Here is a 25,118-nt window from a genome sequence, read left to right as displayed (position 1 = left end):
GCAATGGACATTCGTCCCTAGGGTGCTTTCTAGTGCACCTAGGACAAAAGATGGCCAAAGCCCTCTCAGCTTCCTCTCGATATCTTTTGATATGCATGGCAAGCATCTGCCTCACCTCGCTTTTGCAATCTTCCCACATGTCTCCAATTTCACCCTCAATGGATGAGTTGGAAGAAAAGGTTCTGCTCCCAACATTTCTGTTTCCAGCCATTTGCTCCAGAGGAATGGTTTCTTCTTCTTCTCCCCTAGAGGTTCTTCAAATATGTCTTGATGTCCACCGAGGGGTTCTTCTTAATCACAGCCATCGAAGAAGAGAGAAGGTTGGCTGTGTGAAGCAGTGGGGGGTGTTGTGCAAACATTTTTCTGACTTATCTCTACTCCTACAAGGCAGGAAAGGAAATCTTTTTGGTTGATTTTTGATTTTTTTTTTTTTTTGCTGCTTGTACCTACAAAACTGAAATAGATTGAACTGCAACTAACTAAAATCTATCTTGCTGAAACGAAAATGTGGAATTGAAATGAAAGCAGGAAAGAACTAATCTATTTTGCTGAAATGAAATTCCAGGAATGAAATGCTAAACTACGCTTGTAGAATTGAAATGCTAATCTACACTTGTAGAATTGAAATGCTAATCTATGAAAGCAGGAAATGCTAATCTACTTTTGCGGAAATGAAATTGCAGATTGGAAATGAAACAATCTACTCTACGCTTGCTGAAATAAACTACTGAGTAGAAGGTTGTAGTAGAAAATAGAAGAAAAGCAGCAATCACCAATACTCTGACGTTTCCCCAGCAACGGCGCCAAAAATATGGTGGGCCCCAGTATTTTAGCAATAATGCTGCAAATCCTAGGACTCCCTTCTTTACTTTTATCAACTCGGTAGTTCGTAACAAACTTGGAACGACGGTGCTATATTCACAAGTACTAGCTCTTGTCGCAACTGTCACTTGATCAGCCGGCACAAGTTCGCTAGGACTCAAGCCAGCTTCTATGAGTTCTCAGAAGAAGCTTTTAATCATGATGGTAGAAAGCTAATATCAAAAGGGCTATTCTACTTGCAGAAAGAAGATGAAAGCTGGAAGGAAATGAAAACCCTAGCAAACCCTAGTTTTACCAACTAACCCTACTGGTGCAAGAAAAGAGATGAAAGCAGTAGAAATGGATGCCATTGACTTTTAGAAAGGTAAAATGCATGTGACTAAGCTAATTCTGAAGTGAAATCTGAAAAGGAACATCTTTTTGTACTTTTGAGTAATCTTGTAGAATTATTATGCATGTGTTTTAACTGTTTTTTACTGTGCAGAGGTTGATTGGCGAAAGGAAATGGAATGGGCACTTTCAGGAGGTTGGGAATGTGAGAAGAGGGCCTAAGGGGTCCCTAGAACCCTTCCAAAGAGTTTCACAGTGATCGGATCTCAAGAAACCGCCTTTGTGAGCTTCTACAGGAAGTCTGCAGGGGTTCTACAGGATGTACTGTAGCTTCTACAGGATGCTTCTACAGGATGAGCCGAGAGAGGATTTTTTAGGGTTTATGGAGGAAAAACCGATGGGAAAGTGGAAATGGAGGTTGGGTGAGGCTGTGAAGAGGTCTAGGACCTGGTGCATGAGGCTGAGGAGTGATTAAGGCGATTGGGTTTGTTCGAAGATAGGATAAGTAATGTTGCACAAGACTGTAGGGCTTAGGGAAAAGTGAGAAAATGTGGCGGATGAAAGGCAAGAATCTGAGTTAGAGGACAGAGCAGGTTGTATAGATGGGGTAAGGGTAGGCAAAGAGGTATCACAGGTGTTCTGCATGTTATTTTCCAAAACTAATCAACAAAGACTAAGAAAACCAAAGATCTAGCTACTTTGACCTAGAAACCATAAGCATGATGAACAGAAGTTTATTGGCAGCAAATCATGTAAAACAACTATGGAAACCAAGCAAGAATGGATCTAAGCATGTAATCACAACTGGTACTAACTTTTGCAACTAAGAATCTAACACTAGAAATTGCATGAAGAAGCAAGAACAATGTTTTTATGGCAGCAAGGGCACCTTGGTCTTAGCTCATGGTCCCAAGGAGGGAGAGGTGAGATCAAGGGTTGCTTGATGGCCTTTTTCGAAGATATTTTCCTTTACCAAACTATCAAATCAACCTGAAGCATGAAAATATATTTTAATCATCAAAAACACAAAGTAAGACCTTAACCTAAATAACAAAATTTATTCCAAGAATGCAGCAAAGACACAGAAAAGTACACAAAGGAGGTATTGGGCACTTGAGTTGGGTCCAACCCAATAGCTATAGCCTCCTAAGGAAGATTATAGATGGTGCAAAGCTGGATTCATCTTTATTGATCAAAAGAATAGTTCCATCCCAAAAAATATCTACAAGAAAAAGCTTGAAAATGTGCTGAAATGCAGAGCTAACCTACTGACTAAAATCTAACTAACATCTGACTAACTCCTCCTAAAATCGAACTACAAACTGGCTAACTGAAATGAGGCCCTAAGCCTTCTTATTTATACAAATTGAGGACCCCAATAGTCCTCCTAAACTTTAGGGACTCGGTTGCCAAAACTTGCAGTTAACAGCAGTCCTACTTGACTTGCTTGGCTGCCCCTTGTGCTCCGAGTTTTTTTGATGGAGAATTTGAGGTAAGGCCTCATAAATGAAGGGGACACCTTCCTACAAATCCTCTCCCTTGTTCTTCCACGAATTTGGCTGCCAAGTGCTCATTTAAACCTTTGATTTTGTCTCAAAATTGACCAAAAATCTGCATAAAGCACACATTAGACTTGTTGGCATAATGACTAACCCAATTCACTCTATTAGCATAAATATAATAAAAAACATGCAATAAACTAATGAGAATGGTGGATTAAGTCGAATTACGAGGCTGAATGAGCCCATATAATTACCCATTTCTGGGGCTCATCAAGCTGCACACGGAAGACACTGCTTGACTGTTGGACATGAATGCACATTTTTGGTTGGGAGTCAGGCTGGATGCCCAGGCGATTTGTGCAATTTTTGGACAAAGCAACTGACTGCTACCTAAATTTGTGAAAATCATGGGCTGAACAGCCTGCTGCTGGGAAAATTTGCACAAATCCTGTTAGGAGGGTTGGCTGGCAGTATTGCGCAATCCTGGCACCCAACATGCTATCAGAGAGGATTGCACAATTTCTGGAGGGAAGGCTGGTTGCCCTCCAGAAATGCGCAATTTTCAAGAGGAAGCTGCTCAACCTACAGCTGTACCAAGTCCGAGTGAGCAACCTGTGAAGGGAAAAGATCAAACTGTGATCGACAGGTTTCCTTTGAGCAAGAAAGACACTGAAGCTTGGGGACTTGGTAAAGCAAGGCAAGCTACTATGAAGGTTGATAGGGAGGCTACAAAATAGGCTAAGGCAAAATTTTTGAGGGTGGTGGTAGCTGCTACAACATGATTCCATGTCTTTAATGACTTACACTATTAACCTAAATTGAATCCCAACAAAGAACCAATGCAATTTTCATATCCCATAATGTTGAAGAAAATAGTTTCTTTAAATCTTTGTCTAATTCAAAATGTCTTTGCACAACAAATCATTTGGATGATAAATGGATAAAAGCCAGATCAAATATCTATGTAAGGCCAAGTTTTCCTATGGGGAAAAGGAGTGCATGAAGAAAAATAAAATAATACAGTTATTCGAAGTTATCTATTTAAAGGTAAGCCACTGTTGTAGCCAAAATTCATTATAGATGGGTATTTTATTATTGAAGTCTGTAGGCATTACCGTAACTAGCTAGTTATACTTGAACGCAAAAAGAAAAAAATAATTTATTTCTTTGCAATTTGTTGTTCGTCAAGTCACTGTGAACAATGCAATTTATGTTGCAGAGTTTACAAAGTCTTTGGGTACTTTTGACTTAAGAGAAGCTGAAGCTAATCGAGGTTTTGATCCAGTGGGCTTATTTACGATACAACTAGGTACTATTAAATACATAAATTTGTTTACAAGAGTTACAAAGAACCAAAAATCAAGAACTTGTAATGGATACTGAAAAAAATTGTTAAAGAAACCAATGTTAATAGGAAAGAAAAATACAAGCAAAGAGGCATAAATCCTACACAACAACCTGCAGTTTCCACATCTATTACTGGTGCAACTTCATTCTCCAGTCAATGAACGAGAAAAGATACTGCCACTGGAAAATTGGTTCATGGTGAGCTATCAGGTGGTGGAGATGATGAAGAGCCTCCTCAGAGATTCACTTTAGACAAAGAGCATACAGTTCAAATAGCCAGATCCAAAAGTCCCGCAAAAAGAGAAAACATTAAACAAGCTATAAACGTTGAAAATGACAATGGTGTACAACCTGATTGAATTATTTCTTATTTAGCAAAGAATTAAAAAATAATGGAGAAAATTGCAGAAGAAGTCATTATTTTTTATGAGCGTCCCATCACATTGAAAAATGAAAAATATGACAAGGGCAATAAAAATTTGAGAATTTTAAGTAAAATTTCATAATAAAAAGGTTATTGATCAAGAACAAATGGATATTGATGTGTCTGGTGTTGGAGCCAAGAGGTTCATGGTATCCATCAATATACTGGTGTCGCACTTGCACTGTCTATTAATGAACAGGAAGCAGATAATCTGAGGCTGAAAAAAAAGAATAAAAGAGCTACAAGACATTCTAAATCTAAGTCCTCAGTTAATGACTCTATTGGCAATACGAGCATCAACATTTCCGATTTCCACTCCTACTACGCCAAATATACCTCAAAAAGTCGTCAATATCCTTAATGCGGTGAAATCATGTATCATCAATAACGTATGCCAAATACTAGAAACTATTGACCATGCATGGCAAACACATTTCAATTTACTACGTTTGCAACAAGAAATTATGACATTTGTGGATTTGGTTAAGAGTAATCTTAGGCTAGACAAGAAATTCGTTGATAATGATTTACTAACTTTTAGTCATAATCTTCAATTACTCTTTTAAAGAAGAGAAATAAAGCAAAGGACTCCCAGATGCTAATCGAATAAATAAAGTGGAAGCTAGATGGTCTGATAGAATCAACACACTAGAGGATATAATTTCTGAATGTGATAGCATAAACACTAGAAGAGGTGATGCCTTTCTAAAGGTGGTAAATATTATACAGAACCTAAACGGTTTACACATCATACACACTTTTGAAGCCATTTCAAGAGACATGTTAAAAGTTGAATTGCATAAGCTAAAATAGTCAAAGGAAATAGAGTTTGATGACATAAATGATCTACTGTAGAAGAAATTACCTAATGGCTAATTACCTTTGTTAATATCAATGAACAAAAGTTTGTATTGGTTTCACAATTACAAGAAGAGGCTAGAAAAATTGAAAAGGAGATATTCAATAAAAATGTCAAAATGGAGATTATAGTTGCCCCTATCTAAGATTTCACTAAAACTACGGTGGAAAAAATTCTTGAAGAAATCATGAAACTGATATACACCTAACAGATAGACAGTTTGTGAAAATTCCTTGAAATGCGGCAACTAGAATTAATTCTCATAACTGATTATTCAGTTTATTAATTTTCTGATTTATATCGAATTAATCACAGTGCCATTTCTTCATAAAATAAAATAAATGTTGCGGAAATAAAAATGTTGGAAACTGAGATATGATAGCGCACAGACAAAAATTGTGACATCATTATTTTTGGGCAACTGTCCTCGGAAATACCTAATATGGGAAATCGATCTAGCAGTGAGGGATTTTAGTAATATGCAACAGAAAACAATTGAGTACAATAAAATGTCACTAAACTAGCAATGATACCCAAGATAAATACTCGAAAAAAATATATTGAGGGATTTTACCCTCTCTTCAAACAATTGAAACACCTGACTGCCTTTGAAAAGCAAGTCATCCACTCTCCTTTCCACAAGCCCAACGTCACCACCGCACAAACCCTCTCATGCTCAGCCTAGAATTTATGTCAATCTAGTCGTCCTACCTGCTACTGACTAGAAAAATGTCTTTCGAACACTCTGAAAAATCTTCGTGGCCTCTGGAACTGAAAAATGAACTTCTCCTCTGCTAAAGTGAACTTTCACTTGAGGCTCTGTGTTTCCTTTACGCAACCTCCTGGAGATAGATTTCAACCTCCTCTTTGTAAATCTCCAGAACTGGAAACTCCTTTGGAATACTGCTCCGCTACCCCTCTAACACCTGCTACTCGATCTACGAGCTCAATTTCTCCTGCTGAATCACTTGCATTGAAAAAATTGAACTGCCCAGATCACTGATTATCTACACTGGTGTGTTCTCCATCTACCCATCAACCTCTTCTTATAATATATAGTTGAGACTCCAATGACCATAATTAAAACTTAATCAATGTTTTAGATCATCTCCAAATCAATCCATGTGATTTTCTAGAGAATTCTCACCTTTGTCAATTAATTCCTATTAATTAACCATTTTTCCTAAGTTAGACCTAGGAAATTTTTAATTGTGGTCAATTAATTTAATTGAGCCATCTCTAGATGGAATTTTTAAAAACTATTTTTGGGTTTTGGAGAAATTTTGTGTTTTAGCCTCTCCATAAAGTTTCAAGACTAAAACACCATCATATTCTACAAAAACTAACACTCCCTCTTAGCGAGGAAGGTGTTCTAGTGTTGAACTGCTACAACACCCCACCTTTGCATCATCCTCCCATACACATTGTTGATGTGTAACAAGAAACTATGTTGGAAATGACTGTGTCACTCCCTCAGTCACTATGTTTTTCCATTAGTCCTTGTGTTTTTCCTTCAATCATTTTCTATCAACTGCTACGCTAACTCTGATTCATCTGCCACTAACTATAGTTGAACCAAAATGCTACATCTGTGCTATTGATGACACTACATTATGTTGTCAACTTTGCATCTGCACTGCAACTGCCTCTCAACTATTTTTGTTGCTATTGGAATTGCTGCAACTAAAAATAAAACTTTGAATCAACTTTGTCCTTGTACTGCAACTATCTCCTGAATCTCTAACTGCAACTAGACTCTACATTATTTATTGAGTATCTATATGTCCCCTAACTAGTTATGTGCTCCTTAATAACTTACTGCAGTTAGTTATGCAATTGTCCCTTAAGATCTGACTACGTCACGCTAACATTGAACCATATGCTACTGAAAAATGTGGGCCACTATAGCTAAGGAATTGATTCATGAGGAAGCATCTTTCTAATTTATCCCCCATGGATCCTACTCAAATCTCTGTGACTCTAGGAACTAAAGCTTCATATCTCCCCACCTCTCTCCTTGAATTATAGTTGCATACATGGAAAAATCTTCCTCCATCCTAGAGGATAACTTATCTATCTCTACGGATGTTATCGCTTGCTCCTACTTCTCCTACTTTTCCTTCTTCCTTTGAGGAAAGTGAGTAATGTAGTGGAAAAATCACCACACCTGAAGCACTTGACCTTAGATAAATACTTATTTTTCTTCTTCTCCCCTTGCGAACCTTGTCCCTGATTGGGACCCTTCGATACAAGGGCTACATTATCTTCCTCCTTCACACCTTTCAATCCCTTAATGTTGTTATCACTAATGGAGGTCTTCACTAATGATGGCCTCATCTCCTCCTGTTGTAGGTCTGACCACATCCTATCCAACCTAAGTAGCGTATCTCATCCCAAAATACCTTGGACGAAGATTTCCTAGTCCTCTAAGACACTGTTTAGGGCCAAACACACAATCTCTATATCTTGAGGCTACAAGTTGATCTGTGATATCCTGAATTTTGGTGAGAAAGGGATCAACTCCTTCACCCTTCTACATCTTTATGTTTCAGAACTTCTCCTTTAGAAACATCTTCCGCTACATGGAAGGATTCTGATATAGCCTTGCGAGAGCATCCCACATCTCTTTGGAAGTGTTCTTTCCAAATGCATGTGAGACTATATAGTCCCAGACTGCATCAAGAATCATCTGCTTCACCTTCACCATTCCCTTTCTGAAGTTCACTAGTTGCTGCTAATTAGTAGGTTGTACCACAACATTGTCTACATAAATTTTCAACCCATGCTCATCAAGGAGAAAAGACATTCTATCCTTCAAAAGACATAGTCAAAGGCATCGTCCAGTCGATTGATTTGTGAGCTTGAATGTGTCCATTTATGCAAAAACTTGAACCGAAGTTGAAATCTCCCTCTTTCTCCTATTGGGTTGCTAGCTCTGATATTCACACTCCCTTCTAGAGTGAGAAAAATATGTCTGCTGTTATTTCTTGGTGTAATTGGAAATTTGGATTTATGAAGCTAAAAATCCTCTAATATAAATTACCTTTGTGTCTACTTTCTCTTCCACCTGACATTGATTATGCTCTAACAAATATGCTACAAAAACCCTTATGCACCCAGATAAGAAATATTCTCTACAAAAATGTTGAATTACTGCTCCCTCTGCCTACTAGAATTTCTATTCTGGATAAAATGAATTTTCTACCATCCTTCAACTGAAAATTGAACCCTTGCCCAATAATTCACACTACCTAGCTAGGCACTACGCAACCCTTGAAAATTTCAACATGCCGCTCCCTCTAAACAGTGAAATTTTCTCCCTTTTCCGCTTCCAAGCTTATTGTCCATCAAATATGCTCTGATACTATGTGAAAATTCCTTGAAATGCAACAAATGGAATTAATTCTCCTAACTAATTATTCAGTTTATTAATTTTCTGATTAAAATCGAATTAATAACACTGCAATTTCTTCACAAAATAAAATAAACGCTTCAGAAATAAAAATGTTGGAAATTGAGAAATGATAGGACACACACAAAAATTGTGGCAGTGTTATTTTTGGACAAATGTCTCCGAAAAATTCCAATGTGGGAAATATGGTGAAACAGTGAGGGTTTTTATTATTATGCAGTGACAAATTTTTTGGGTAAAATAAAATATTTCCAAACTAGCGATTCTACCCAAGAGAAATACTGCAAAACAAATATACTGAGGGATTTTACCTTCTCTCCGAACAATCCAAACACCTGATTTCCTCTAAAAAGCAAGTCATCCATCCTACTCTTTGTAGGCCCTGTTTCACCCTAGCATAGACCCTCTCACGATCAACCTAGAAGTACTACCAATGTATATATCCTGCATGTTGTTAATTGGGAAACTGTCTCTTTGACACTCTAGAAAAGCTTCCCGACCTCTAGAAATGAAAATGAGATTCTCCTCAGCTAAATCGAACTACTCACTTGAGGCTATGTACTTCCCTTATGCAACCTCCTGGAGATAAATTTCAACCTCCTCTTTCTGACTCTGTGGAGCTAGAAACTCCTCCAAAATATTGCTTTGTTGCCCCTCTGACACCTGCTACTCGATATACTGGCTCTATTTCTCCTACTGAATTACCTGCACTAGAAAAATAGAACTGCCCAGATCGTTGAGTATTTTCATTGGTGTGTTCTCCATCTACCCATCAACCTCTTCTTGTAACCTCTAGTTGAGACTCAAACGACCATGATTAAAACTTACACTAGTACAAAATGGCTAATTAGTTACTAAAAAACCGACTAAAATTTGCACATAAAGGACCATTTTTCTGTTGGAGACCAATAGTGGCTAATTTACAATATCTTATAACGTGAAAAACTTTTAGTCATATTTAACTTAATCATATTAATTGGTTGTGATGCAGAGACATGATGAGGAATTCACTCATAAAAACAAACATAACATTTATTAAATTATTTTCTCTCCAAACTTGGGTTTACAAATGAATTACATAGCTATTTATTCTTGAGGAAGAAAACTCTTGAATTCCTCAAAGAGAAAACTCCTTCCTGGATATTTGGAGGAAGTTGAGAAAAATCCTCTCAATTCTAGGAATTTATGCTAACTACTTAATATCTAACAAATTCTAGAAGTCTCCATAAAATCTAGAATTTTCTAAAATACTCCAAATTAAATAAATACATAAATACAAATAAGAGATGCTCCTGCATCATACTACCAAGGAGGAAAATATATATTCTTATGTTTTTCTTCTTGAGTCCTTCAATACTGATACCATATTTTGAAATCTTTGTTGTTGTCATCCAAGTAGCATCTTTGACTGGTTGATTCTTCCATTTAACTAAGTATTGAAAATACTCTTTATTCCTGGTCCCTTTAGCCAACCTTTTATAATTAGTTGATTCAATCTTCTTTTTTGTTGATGAAGGTAGCTATTTCTCCCACTGAACTTTATCGGGCTAGAAGGTGCATATGTATAATGATTTATTGGTTCCTTAAAGGGATATATCCCTGAAACATTAAAGATTGGTGAAATTCTAAAGCCTTTAGTTAGTTCTATTTCATAAGCATTCGAGAAAATTTTCCTCAAAATTTTGCATGGTCTAATCTTTTTCATTTTTAACTTATTATATTCCCCTTTAGGAAATATTTCTTTTTGAAGATGTGCCATAACCAAGTCCCCAACTTCAAAATACAATTGTCTTCTTTCGGAATCTAATATTCATTTGTACTTGATGTTTCTTTCTTGTAATTGTTTCTTGACTCAATCATGTATTGCCTACATACTCACTGCAAAATATTCACCGTCGGAACTTCTAAATTCTTGTTTTCCAAGGTTCCTTAACTCATAAATTCCTCTTGGATGCATTCCATAAATAATTTGGAACAAGATTAATCCTATACTTCTGTTAGGTGAGTCATTATATGAAAATTTTGCCTGAGAAAGTACCTAATCCCATTGTTTGGGATGTCTGCTTACCAAACTTCTTCAGATATTTCTAATACTTTTATTTACCATCTTTGTCTGACCATCTATTTGGGGATGATATGTTGAACTAAAATTGAGATTGGTTCTTAACATTTTCCATAAAGTTCTCCAAAAATGGCCCACAAACTTGGTGTCTCTGTTAGAAATAATACTTGTAGGTAATCCATGCAATCTAACTATTTCTTTGAAGAAAAAGTTTTCTATGTTAGTTGCATCACTTGTCTTTTTACAGGCTATAAAGTGTACCATTTTTGAGAATCTGTCAACAACAAAAAATATTGAGTCACTTCCTCTTTGTGTTTTGGGAAATCCTAGTACAAAATCCATGCTTATAGAGTCCCATGGTCGATTTGGTATTGGTAAAGGTTGATACAGTCTAGTGTTATGACTTCTTCCTTTTTCATATTGACATATCCTGCATCTTTCAACAAATATTCTTACATCTGCTTGCATGCGAGGCCAATAATAAAATGCTTGTAATTGTGCTAGAGTTTTATCTTGCCCAAAATGACCTGCTAAGCCTCCACTATGTTTTTCTTTTAATATATTTTCTCTCATCGAACATCTTGGAATGCATAATTGTCTTCCTTTGAACAAAAGTCCTTCCTATATCATGTAATCTAACCATGGAGTTCTATCTCTACTTACAGGATTTTCACAAGCTACATAAGCTTCTTTGAAATCTGGATCATCTTTATACATATCTTTTAGTTCATCAAATCCTAAGACATTCACTTGGAATTCTTGTAGAATTAAATTGATCTTGCTTAATGCATCTACTACTTTATTTGACTGCCCACTTTTATGCTTGATAACAAATGTAAATTTTTATAAGAATTCAATCCATTTAACATGTCTTTGACTCAATTTTTTCTGATTGTTGATGTATTGTAAAGCACAAATATCTGTGTAAAGGATGAACTCTTTTGGCATAAGATAATGCCTCCATTTTTTTAAAGTTTGTATTATGGCATAGAATTATTTAGCATAAGAAGAGTACTTTTTCTTGCCTTCATTTATTTTTTCATTGTAGTAGGCGACTGATCTTCCCTCTTGACTTAGAACAACTCCTATTGTAGTTCCACTAGCATCAGTCTCAACCTAGAACAACTTGTTGAAATATGGCAATGCTAAAATAGGTTGTTTTGTAATATTTTTCTTTAATAATTTGAAACTTTTATTAGCTTCTTCTGTCCAATGGAATGGTTGATTTCTTTCTTTAATAGTTTCTACAATTGGAGCACATATACCACTAAAATTTTTGATAATTTTTCTATAAAAACTTGCCAATCCATGAAAAATTCTTACCTCTGAAATGCTTCTTGGGGTTGGCCAATTGATTATGGCCTTCACTTTCTCCTAATCCATATTTAAGCCTTCTTTTGAAATCACAAAACCCAATTACAATAATTTTGTTTTCGTGAAACTACACTTTTTAAAATTGATTAATAATTTTCCTTGTTGGAACTTCTTCAAAACCATCTTAATATGTCTTAGGTGCTCTTCTTTTGATTGGCTGTAAATTAAGATATCATCAAGATAAACTATGACAAATTTCCCAATGAATTCTTTTAAAACCTCATTCATTAACCTCATAAATGTACTGGGAGCATTGGTAAGTCCAAAGGGAATTACCTACCATTCATATAAACCATTATTAATTTTAAATGTTGTTTTCCATTCATCACCTTCTCTGATTCTGATTTGATGATATCCACTTTTTAAATCGATTTTAGAGAAATATGAAGCACCACTTAAACAATCTATAAGATCATCAATATGAGGTAATGGAAACTTGTACCTGATTGTGATTTTGTTTATTGCTCGAGAATATGTACACATTCTCCATCCACCATCCTTATTTGGAGTTAACATTGTTGGAATAGAACACAGACTTAAGATTTTTCGGATGAGACCCTTATCCAACAATTCTTTCACTTCATTTTTAATCTCTTCATTCTCCCTTGGAGTCATTTTGTGGGCTTTTTTGTTTGGAAGGCTAGCACCTAGAATGATATCAATAGGATGGTTGATACTTCTAATGGGAGGAAACTTATTAGGCAAGTCTTCCACTACAATATCAATGAATTCATTCAATATGTTTTTTATTTCTTTCGGAAAATTATCCATATTTGTGCTTGTGAGGACTACCTTTGGCTTACCAATCAAAGAAAAAATTATCTCTTCATGCTTGATTTCTTGAAGGAACTCTTTTCCACTAAGTAACATTACCTTGGATTGGTCTTCTTCTGGTGCTTTTTCATTCTTCAAAGGAAAGAGTACATGTTTTTCTCCATCCTTTTCAAAAGTATAGGTGTTACTCCTTCCATCATGTATTTCTTTCCTATCATATTTCCATGGTCTTCCAAGCAAAATATGACACACATCCATAGGCATAACATCACAAAGAACTTTATCTTTATAGCATCCTATCTGAAACTCCACTTCACATTGTTCATTAACTAGTATCTGATGTCCCTTTTGCAACCATGAGACTTTGTAGGGAGTAGGATGTTTAGTTTTCCTTAAATTTAACTTTTCTACCATTTTTGTGGATACTAGATTATCAGTACTCCCACTATCAATAATGAATTTACAACATTTTCCTCCTAATTTACAAACAGTTTTGAACAATGTTTTCCTTTGTGTAAGTTCCTTTACTTCTTTAGGAGACTTTAATAAAGTTATTTTCATCATTAAGGATTCACCAGTTTTAGGTGCATTTTCATGTGTAGAGGATTGTATACTTTTTGTATCAGTTTGTGTCATATGTATGTTACCTTGACTAGCAAAACTTTGTGGACATTCATCATATTTATGGCCAATTTTATTACATGTATAACATCTTACCACAAAAGATCGACCTCTACCTCTTTGATATGGTCTTCGTCCTCTGAAATATCCTCTTGATGATGATTCTGCCTGATGTGAATTGTTGGCTTCTTCTTTTTGAATGGGAAATATTCCACTTGAATATCCTCTGCTTGATTGTCCTCTACTTGATGGTCCTTTGCTTGATTTTTCTCTACTCCGTACAGTACTTTTTCCTCTTCCTCTTTGACTTTTCTTCCTTGCCAATTTTTCTTTCTCCTTGAGGGTTACCTAATAGGCTTCTTCAATAGTTTTCAGAGACAAAATATCCAATTCATCTTGTATTTAAAATATTGGGCCATTAATATATCTAGCTAACTTTTCATCATCTGCTTCTACATGACCAAACCTTATACTTAATCTATAAAATTATTTTGTATATTCTTTTACAAAGATGAGTTTCTGCTTGAGATTTTGCATCTGTTGAAAGAGATTTAACTGATAATCTCAAGGAAGAATTTACCTTTGAGCTTGGCTACCATCCGGTCCCAACTAGTGATCTTCCCTTTGCCTTTATTTCTTTGTTCAGCTTGCACACTATCCCACCATAGTGCAGCATGTCCTTTTAATCTAGTCACCGCGAACTTGACTTTCTTATCTTCAGCTACATTTTCATAGTCGAAATATTTATCCATGGCACTAATCTAGTTGATCAGTTCTTTAGGATTTAAGTTTCCCTCGTACATAGGCACTTCCAATCTCGGCTTGCTACTTAATCCCGTGATCATCTTGACCATTTTCTCTTCTGGAGTTTCTTCTTCAACTTCAACTTCTTCTTTTGAGGTTGCTTCTGCTTCACTGATATCACCAATGTCGACGTCTCTTCTGCGTGTTGTCTCCAATGCATCTAATCTCGTTCAAATATGTCTTACTTCATCGAGTAAGACTTAGTTAGCAGTCGGTCTTACTCAACCAGTTTCAGCTCCTTTGGCTCTATGTGCCATCTTTATCTTTATTTTTAATTAAAATAAAAGACAATAATCCTTACTTAAATTCTCTTTTAATAAATGACCAAAACACTTTATAAATTTTATGACTTTTTAAAATAATAATTAAATATTATAAAGTGCTTTATGGAACATTCACCTTATATAATAATCTCCACCTTTAATGAATACGTATGGAATGATTTTCAAAATAAATGGAACATTCACCTTATATAATAATCTCCACTTTTAATGAATATTTTCACATGGAAAAATCATAATTTTCATTGATATTATCAGAAAATTACATGTTGTGGATGTTAATAACATATGTAGAATAGTGGGCAAAAGCCACTTACAGTGCAAAACTCCAAAAGGAGTACCCATCAAAAACCATAAAACAAGCTTTGAATCATTACAATAAATGGGTTGAAAACCCCAACAAATCCTATATAGAACAGGAGCCTAGAAAGCCCCAAAGAGGGAAACCAAAAACCGACAAAAAACCTGTGTCATAGACACTTATGATCCACCAAGGCAAAAAATACCAAAAGCTAGAGTATAATCAGGGCACAGGCCACCTAGTAACCCGAAACAAATAGCCCTGGAACATGCCTGCAGAAGGAAGCATGGCATAAACCCCAAACCCGCTACAGCCTCAAAATAGATCAGAGTGTGCACTAGCATAACGCCCATTGCGGTGATACAGCTCTCCCCACTCTGCACAGGTCCCCTGCTACGACCCGCACCATCTAGCCACGAACAACAAATCACCAAATCAAACACACCCAATAATCAAGACCAATACTCCTACGAAAAAATAGCGATTGCTGCGAACGGAAGCCCCAAAGACCTAGTCAAGAAGAAAAGGCACGAAATAGGGGAAGAGGCATCCAAGGTAGCCACCCCTCCTCCACTCCCTCAAAATCTCCCCCGAAACAGGCTGAAACCAGAACCGTCACGCAGAAACTCTACCATTGAGCATCGACACCAGCGAATGGAAACCTCGGGAGACCCGTCCATCAAGAAAAAGAGAGGCACGAACAAGGGGCAAAGGTTCCTCTTACATTAATTCTTCTTCTCACCATTATGAACAGGAGGTTCATCACGCACAGTATTCACACATAAAACTATCCCATGGCTTCATCGCTCCAGATCATAATATTTTTAAATGGTCAACGCTCTAAATTTAAAATTTATTTTGGCTCCTTCTCACACAGAGAGTTGAAGGCTCAATTCAGTGATTCTACTTCTCGACTCATGCTTCACATGCTTCACGTTGTCATGGTTTCAATTGTCATACGCAACTCTAATGTTTCTATTCAATATTCTGTCGGCTCCACAAGATCTTCTTCTTCAACGTTGTTCTGCTTCCTCAAACTCCTTTTCACTGTTTTGGCCAGAAGAAGTGATGATTCATATTTGCCAATTCCACTTTTCATTAGATAGATAAGGCTCTGGCCATGCCTTCAAAGTCAAATGTCTCAGTCTCCAACCAAATTGCGATGCAATTCTATTGGCTATTTCAACACGTAGTTTTTCTCTATGCGTTACTGAGTCACTCCACTTACTCTATCATCCACATACATACCTTACTCTCACATCTTACATTCCGGCAGGCTCTATGTAGCACTTTTCCACTCAGCAAGTTTCTATGTACATTCATACAATACAGTCTACTCACAGCCTCATTCACACATTCCTTCATCGTAGGCCTCAATCAAGTCATGCCCTTTACACAATGTCAATTAACTTGGACTCATAAACCTTTTCTCTAATACCAAAATTGGACATAAAGACCAGATGAGGAATTCACTCATAAAAACAAACGTAACATTTATTAAATTATTTTCTCTCCAAATAGTTAATTACATAGCTATTTATTCCTGAGGAAGAAAACTCTCAAATTCCTCAAAGAGAAAACTCCTTCCTGGATATTTGGAGGAAGTTGAGAGAAATCCTCTCAATTCTAGGAATTTTATCCTACCTACTTAATCTCTAACAAAGTCTAGAAGTCTCCATAAAATCTTGAATTCTAAAATTCTCTAAATTAAATAAATACATAAATAAAAAATAAGAGATGCACCTACATCAAGTTCTCTCAATTTTATTGTCTAGTAGTATATTTAGTGATAAATTTGGTCATTAATTTAGTTATTAATTGTCATAATTAATGACCAAATACACAAGTAAATATACTATTACATGATCACCTAAGAAAACCAATTAATGACCTAAGAAATATGACCAAAATGTTGGTCACGTTATAAAATACTATAAATTAGCTACTAATAGTCATATATATGCAAATTTTAGTCCTTGTTTGAAACCAATTAATGACCAAAGAAATATGAAGAATTTCAATTGTGTTATAAGATACTATAAATTAGCTACTAATAGTCATATATATGAAAAATTTAGTCATCATTTGTAATCACAAATTTATCATTTACAGTAGTCATTTACCTTTTTTGGTAGTTTTATATTCATTATATAAATGACTGATTTAGTAGTTTATATTCATTTCATTTACTTTCATTAACAATCATTATAAATGACTAATTTAATCGTTGTATATTCATTTTATTTGTGTTCATCATTAATCAATAGAAACTAATAATTTAGTAGTTTTAGATTGATTTTATGTGTTCATTATTAATCAACATAAATTAATTAGTATGATTTTGCGAGTAAATTAAAAACATGTCATATAATGTGCATGTTCATCTAATATGAAAACACAATATTACATATGTTAATTACAATACTAAACAATATCAAGTACAACTATACATAATTTCAAGAACATAAATTATATTATATGAATTGTCAAGTATTACAATATGAGTAATATTGGTTGGACTACAATTTACACATGAAATATTGTTTCATCACTTCAAAACATTATCATTGTGTTCTCAAGGCATTACACCTGAATTCACCAACTCTAAAGACTTGACCATTAGTTTGTATGTGTGTGTCTCATGTGGGATATTGACTTTAAGGGTGTCACTATACCAGTTATCTTCTCTCTCTCTTTCTACATTTGTCGCTCCAGTGTTATTGTTCTTCCCTTTCTTCAATTCTTGCTTCTTACCATTAATACTGATTTCCTCTTCTGAAAATGAAATAAGATACAATGCAGAGTATAAGACATGAAATACGATGAACACCGTGATATAAACTAAAGTAGATTATAAAGGATTTATATGACATATACCTCAACATTAGTAATGCCAATGCCAATTTTCCCCTTAAAAGAAAGAAACGCAAACAAGTTTTCTTTAGTTGGGTGATAGTGGTAATTATGTGGCCCGATGACCTGTATAAATAAAGCAAATAAAACGTCACCATAGAAAATAACACCTTAGGAACTTCGTGTCCAACCTTTAGGAAAAACTTAAGCACAATCATGCCAACTAAGTTACATGCTAAAATTCTCAGGTTGATGATAACTTGTGAAAACAAATGGAAAGAAAGACAACATATAATAAATAATGTATGATAGCTGGTTGGAAAATTGCATCATAGAAAAAGAGATAATGTATGACAGTTGGCTGACCTCGAATGATGTTATCTATTTCAAGGAAGATCCCCCACTCCTCACAAAGCATCTACAATAATGGTGAAAACCAACACAAGATAACATGACAACGTTAAACCATGTATTAAAATAACAAAAATGAGTTATTGAGTGCATATAGAAACCTTGTTATTCTAAGAATTTAATTGACCTTTATAAACAATTATCAGGGTTGATTCATATTCTCCACTATGATAGGGCACCCAATGGTTTGACCATCCAATTCCACTACCCAACTTGCACCACTTTCTAGGTTACCTTTTGAAATAAATCCCATCTTTATCAAGCAACTACATAGTTTTCAAGGAAATAAACACGTACTTAATTGACAATTTTACAGTGATATTTCCTTTTTTTAACTGTTGGAAGAAATAATTTATCAGTAGGAGCAAAACAATCACTACACTGATGAACAATACATAAAGAAGCACAAGAATGTCAAAATTGAAAATGTAAATCCATAGTATATTAGAATGGAAATGTAATATTTTAAAACGCTAATAAACAAGAATGGAGATGAAATATTATTCAGTATTATCTCAAGGACGAGTGTGGAATCAGACTAGCAGTAATTTTGTAACAGTTAGTTAGACAAACATGTATTGGACTATCTACAACATAAAAATGACACAAGTTCCCAAACATTGGTGGTATTGGTCCTCTAATATGATTGAATGCTACATCCAATTGCTTCAAAGTACTACAGTTTAGCAGTCTCGGTGTTGTTATTTCCCCTAACATTTGATCAACAATTAATTGTATGTAAAAGCTTTGTAAACTTGGACATGAGGCAAACAGATCACTTGAGATGTTCCAAGAAAGTTTATTATCATTCAAAAAAATTCCATAGGATGGTTTCTCTTTCATAAATCCCTTGCCAATCAGCAATGATGGCACCAAGCCTGTAAAATTGTTTCAACTCAAATCATGAAAAACCTGTAGAAGTCAAGATCCAACTTTTGCAAGTGGGCCATTTGTGTAACAAATCCCTCCTTATCTACTTCAATAACTAAAGGTGTTTTATTTTTTTCTTCACTTCTCATATGGTGTTATGTTAACCAAGAACAAGTTTCTCCCTTTCATGTTGATTGAGTGTAAATGTATGTTTTATTTCTTTGTTTCTCTTCATTTCGATCATAGTTGGATTTCGTTGTGTCTTTGTCAATCTTTCCGTTTTTGTGCTTCAAGGGGATCTGTTTTAGATTAAGATTTTGACTAGGGGCCTTGTGTTTATCCCTTGACCCATGTATCCCTTGACTCATGACTTGTTTACAACCTTTCTACTGTATACATTTTTTGTAATATGTTCAATGTACTTTAATGTTTGTATCGAATACAATATTTTAAGCATATTTAAAAAAAAATGCCATATAGTAGTTTTAAAATTGAGCACTCAACTGCCCAATAAATTGTTGCAGCTCATGTTCATATTTTATTTATATTATATGGTAGTTACATAGGCATATTTATCTCAATAACACAGGGAGAAAAAGCCTCTTTCTGACTAAGGACCACTTCCTACAAGTAAAATTATTAAGATAGTCTGAAATCACTTCAGCCCAAATTTTGTTTGGGCTTTTGCATGTGAATCTTTTCTTGACATTGACTAATTTATATAGAATTTAAAGTGTATTGCAACCTACTATAAGAATCGATACTTAACGAAATCTACCAAAAATATATTAGGACAATTTTTCACTCATCGATATTTTCAGATGATGTCAATGGGGTATCTCCATTCAATATAAAAGACATAAAATTTCAGTTTCTTGAAGTAGGCCTTGACCATATTTACTATCTGGAAAAGACACTCAACAAAAAGAAATGTCATGTTAGACATCAGTCACAAGTCTGTAACCAAAATTACCTGAATTTGAATAGTAGTTGCAACTAGTTCTAAATGAGATCATTTTCTTTTCTTAGAATCAAATTAAAAGTGGACAAGTGCTGTGAAAGTTACTGAAAATGGAAAATAAAATTAAGGATTCATTGGATGTTATTATCCATAGAATTGATAGACAACATGAAAAGCAGAGCTGGAAGCAACCCATTGGGGAAATATTGTAACTTTTGTTGCAATTGCAAAAAGTAGCAAAGACAAGGCATGTTTTTTTTAATTGACAGAATGATTCAATGTAAAGAAACAATGTGCAAAACACCACTAGGGGGTAAGAATACACAACTTGTGACAGAAAGTATATAACTCTTATTTGTAAAAATCCCTAAGCATAGCTAGAATTCATTTTTGTTGGCTTTCCCATTTAGGTTTCCAGGGTAATCTCAATTGTTCACTAAGATTTTAATTGTTGTGTGGTTGTACTAATTAAATCACTGGACTGAATTCTAGTAGTAACCACATTTCCAATGACCTAAAGGTGCAATTGCTAGATCATCAGTTAAAACTATTATTGGTGTTATGTTTAAGTGTTGTGTGCATTTTTTTACTTGCCTACCTACAACCCATTAAAGTATATTACCCTTTACTCTATTTGTTGGGTTAGTGGTTTCCATGTAAACTACTACAACTCAATTTCTCCCCTGGGAAAATGTTAGGGGCTAATATTCGCAGATGGGATAATTTCCTATACTTTTAGCAAAAAAAGGATTCACCAATTTCCATTTTTTCCTAAAAATTATTTGCCCAATTTTTATAGTATGAAATTAGTTTACCTTAAAAATCGCTAATATATTATATATACTCATATATTATAATAAAAAATCTAGATATTTTTACAAAAATATCATCAAAAATTTTACAATTTACCTATTAGAGGCTAATAAGATTCGCCAAGGTTTCTAAACTTTAATATAAACTTCCCTTCTTAAACTTTTCCGGGTTTCTCCCTAAACGAACATTTGGTCAAACTACAACATTAACTATTCATTTATTGCTTTTCAGGTTTTCTATATGGTTTGAATTCTATGCGGTAGCATGCTACATCCGTATATTCCCAAGCGAGTGCACTTTGGCATACATTATAACCAACACATGCTGTTGTAAATATTTTATATTGGTATTACAACTGGGAAACTTTGACTAGAAGGAAAATGACTTCATACAACCATCTAAAATTATGTTTATAAATGCATACAAATTGTTCTTTTGTGCTTTGTTGATTAACTACATCCTCACACCCCAAACACATGGAGACAATTAGCTAGCCTAATATATTTATGATTGACAAATTCCACCTTGAGTACAGTGATATCTATGAGAATCTATATTAATCATTGTTATTTTGCTCGGACATATGTATATGTGATTTGAATGAGAAAATAAATGGATGAACGAAATTTGGTGATTTCTCACTCGAACACAAAGAGAGCATTGGTTATTTTTAACACAACATAATTTGACTTACATCCTTGGTTGAGCATTTTCCTTGGCACCATAAGTAGGTAAATCCTTACATTGTATATACTATAGAGATGAGAAAACTTTGCATATTTGTCTCTAATGGTTTGGAATCTTAAAAATATTATTTTTATATATATATATATATATATATATATATATATATATATATTATATATATATATATATATATATATATATATATAGATATATTAAAAAAATGGTTCATTGAATCCAGTTTGATTTGAGTCTGGTTCAAAATCAATTATGATAGGTGACCAATTTGAAGATTGGTTCCAAGTTCTAAAACTATGCTTGCCACTCAGAATTTGAGCCTTCAAGTACTCCTGAGACAAACTTTCTTTGGGTGAGTCAATCTTGATAGTTGTAACTTTGACTATCACTCATCTGCTTGGCTCAATTTCAGTGTCTTGATGATTTTAACTTAGGATTGCTAGGAAACCTGGTCAAGTACTATAACAAAGGTGTTTCTTTTTAAGTTAAACTTTCTTTGGGTGAGTCAATCTTGATAGTTGTAACTTTGACTTGTCACCGGATCAGGTTGGCTCATTTTCAGTGTCTTGACAAGTTTAACTTAGGACTACTAGGAAACCTGGTCAAGTACTGTAACAAAGGTGTTTCTTTTTAAGTTAGGGTTTCAGGGGATGTTTTTTAAATTCACCATTTCCACAGGATGCAATGTGAAATTTATATCATGGCCATATCCTAGAAGGATCAAAATCCAAAACAACAACCCATGAATCTTGAAGGCAGGACCAATGGATACAACAACATAGATCTAAATAGAATTTGAATTAAAAATTTATATAGATAATTTACTCTTTCTATCCTAAAAACCTATTATTTTACTACCCGAAATCAATGAACACACAAATTAGTCCAAATAAATTGAAAGCAACTTTATTGTATATCTTTTCAAAAAGGACTATAGTAATAATGTAACATACTTGTAACATGTAGCTTATGGTTGGGTCATCAGCCTCCATCTGAGATCCTTGCATGCTCATCAGCATGTCCATCACCTGAAACAGACCAATTGACATCAAACCATTCACATAAGAGACATCAATTGCCTCCAAAAATTATGTTTTGAGGGTTTAAGTGGGGACTGAACTAGCAAAATTCGAAGAGAGAAACACAAGTTGGTCTATATTAATTTGTATTTCAAATGTTCCATTTCCATCATTTCCTTCAGGTAAAAAAAAACATTAACAAAAATTAAATCAACTTAACAAATAACTCTTAACAAAAAAATAAACTTAGTCAAACAAATAAAGGTATATTTCTTTGAAAAAGCAAACCAACATAAATCCATCATACCCCTAGATTTATTAAACACAAAGTGGGATAAAAAAATTTAAAACCCAAACCTCTCAATGCTTAAAAGATCTGGGGTTAAGATGGATCTATGATGGTATGTTTTAGTATTGTATTCTTTTACATTGGGGTAATGATCCACTTGTTTTTTTCTTTTTTTTTTTTTTTTTTAATTTTCATTTTTACATTGTAGACCAATTTTTTTTTTCATTTTCATTTGTAAACATGATACACAAGACACATCTCACCCATATTGGGCTTTAGAATGCACCGAGAGAAAAAAAATAACAAGTGGCAAGTCATTCTTTCTATTATTCTCATTTTCTTTCCTAAGCTCCCTGCCACAACACACTTGTCTATTTTGTCCTATTCCATAAATGATACACCCTAATCTATCTAGAAGAGATATATACATGAAATCAGTGGGATAACTACCTTGCATTGATATTATCCCACAGCCATTCGAATTAGTGTCACAGGGTTTGCCAACTTTGAACCTTGAGGTTGGAAATTCGGCAAACCTCAAAAAAAGAAAATTCATATTCGTATTAGGTTCAATCAGGTTCGATTCAATTTTGGTTTTCCATCAGTCTTATTTCACGTTACAGGGTCCGTCACATTATAGTTTTTCAGTTGCAATCTCTTTGAATTTTAAAAGGCTTATTTAAATTCAAATTTAAGTCTGCCCCATGGTTGTCAAGTGTGCCGATGAGGGGGTACATAAAATATATGCACTTGGAGCTTCACTCGCACACAAAACCATCAACGAAACTACACTCAAAGCTACATTGTACACAGAGGAATGACGATTTGGTAGGTTATGCACATGAGCCAATGATTATACAAAATCTATGCACTCGGAGTTGTACTTGCACACAAAGATTATTGAAAGTATTGCTCTTGGAGCTACTGTTGCACACAGAGGAATGATACATTGGTAGAATTCATCAAGAAAGTAATGGCACTTTCATAGGTTGGGCACTTTATCCCTTTTTAAAATTTGAATCACATTAGAATAGTTTTATGATTATCTTTCGATACTTATTGTTTTATGATGATGATGATGATGCTTAACGTCCACTAAGACTAAATTTTGGTCTATCGAAGCTAAAGAAACGAATTATTTAGTTTGATTTAAGATTTTATTCCTATGCACAAAAAGCTTGGAGAGAAGCCTCCGAGCTCACTGTAATTTTGACAATGTAAAAGGCTAGGAAGGTTAGTTTTGCAACAAAGATTTTGAAACTGAGATCTAATGTGGTTGTACGCAGGGCACTCTAAGAGGAAGTGATTTTCATCCTCGATGTTCGTATTCTCATAGAGATGGCAGAACCTTTCTATCCATGGTGTTTTAGGAACTGCCCAACGACCCATTTCACTGTGGACCTCATGAGAGTTTGCTCTAATATTAGCTATATTAATTTTCTTCTTTGAGCTAGTTAAAGCAGAGAGATACTTTTGATCTTCTAGAGTGGGGTTGATGACCTCCTTATAATATCTTAATTTTCTTTTAGCTGCTAAATCTTTCTAACACCACATTTTTTCTTTGAACTTAGAAGTAACAATATTTTTAATCTTATTAATGTTCCACAATGCAACATTCTTGTCGATATCCCATGGTTTAACCAGGCCCTGGTGTCTTTATACCAACCTCTTTTGAGCCTTAGGTGGTTTTGGCTGGAATTTAAAGCTAGCTTAGGAAGTCTATGGTCTCCTATGTTATTGAGTTTGTGCTTGTACAACAGAAGCCTAGTCATAGCTAGGCTCTTGATAGGGGAAAGACCTGCTTATATTAATTAAAGGATTACTATATTAGTATTATAAAATGTATATATTAAATTTAATTAAATAATATCACTTTGAATAAATAATTAATTTATAAGTGATTTGCTTTATATACATATTGTCTCATATTTATTAAAAATTAATATTATAATGAATTATATATATATTCTAATTTAATGATTAATTTTATTTCAATTTTATGAGAAAATTTGAATTTGAATTGAATTTAATTGTTGTTGAACTCGAACTCGAACCCAAACCATGCGATATTGATTTCAACTAGGTTAATGCATTCCATAGATTTGGCATGCAGCATATGGTTGGATTTGTCAATGGAATTCATTAATATGGACTTCAGATAAGGCATTATTGCATCATAATACTTCTTAAAGTGCTCCTGTGGACCAAAAAATAACAACCTCGGGTTTTTGATGGGTTGATAACAAATTTGTCACAATGGAAGATATCTTAAAGTGTCATTATGAAG

The 25,118-nt window shown here is 34.4% G+C and overlaps 1 pseudogene; it reads right to left on the bottom strand.

Moving 5' to 3' along the window:
* The window catches only part of LOC149152085 (uncharacterized), a 39,843-nt pseudogene that overhangs the window by 12,596 nt on the left and 2,129 nt on the right, over positions 1 to 25,118 (bottom strand).

The sequence above is a fragment of the Pinus tabuliformis genome, chromosome 9 (assembly GCF_031772625.1).
Source record: "Pinus tabuliformis cultivar Carrire ecotype Pingquan chromosome 9, CPIR1, whole genome shotgun sequence".
Lineage (NCBI taxonomy): Eukaryota > Viridiplantae > Streptophyta > Pinopsida > Pinales > Pinaceae > Pinus > Pinus tabuliformis.
This window is presented reverse-complemented; position numbering and strand designations above follow the sequence as displayed.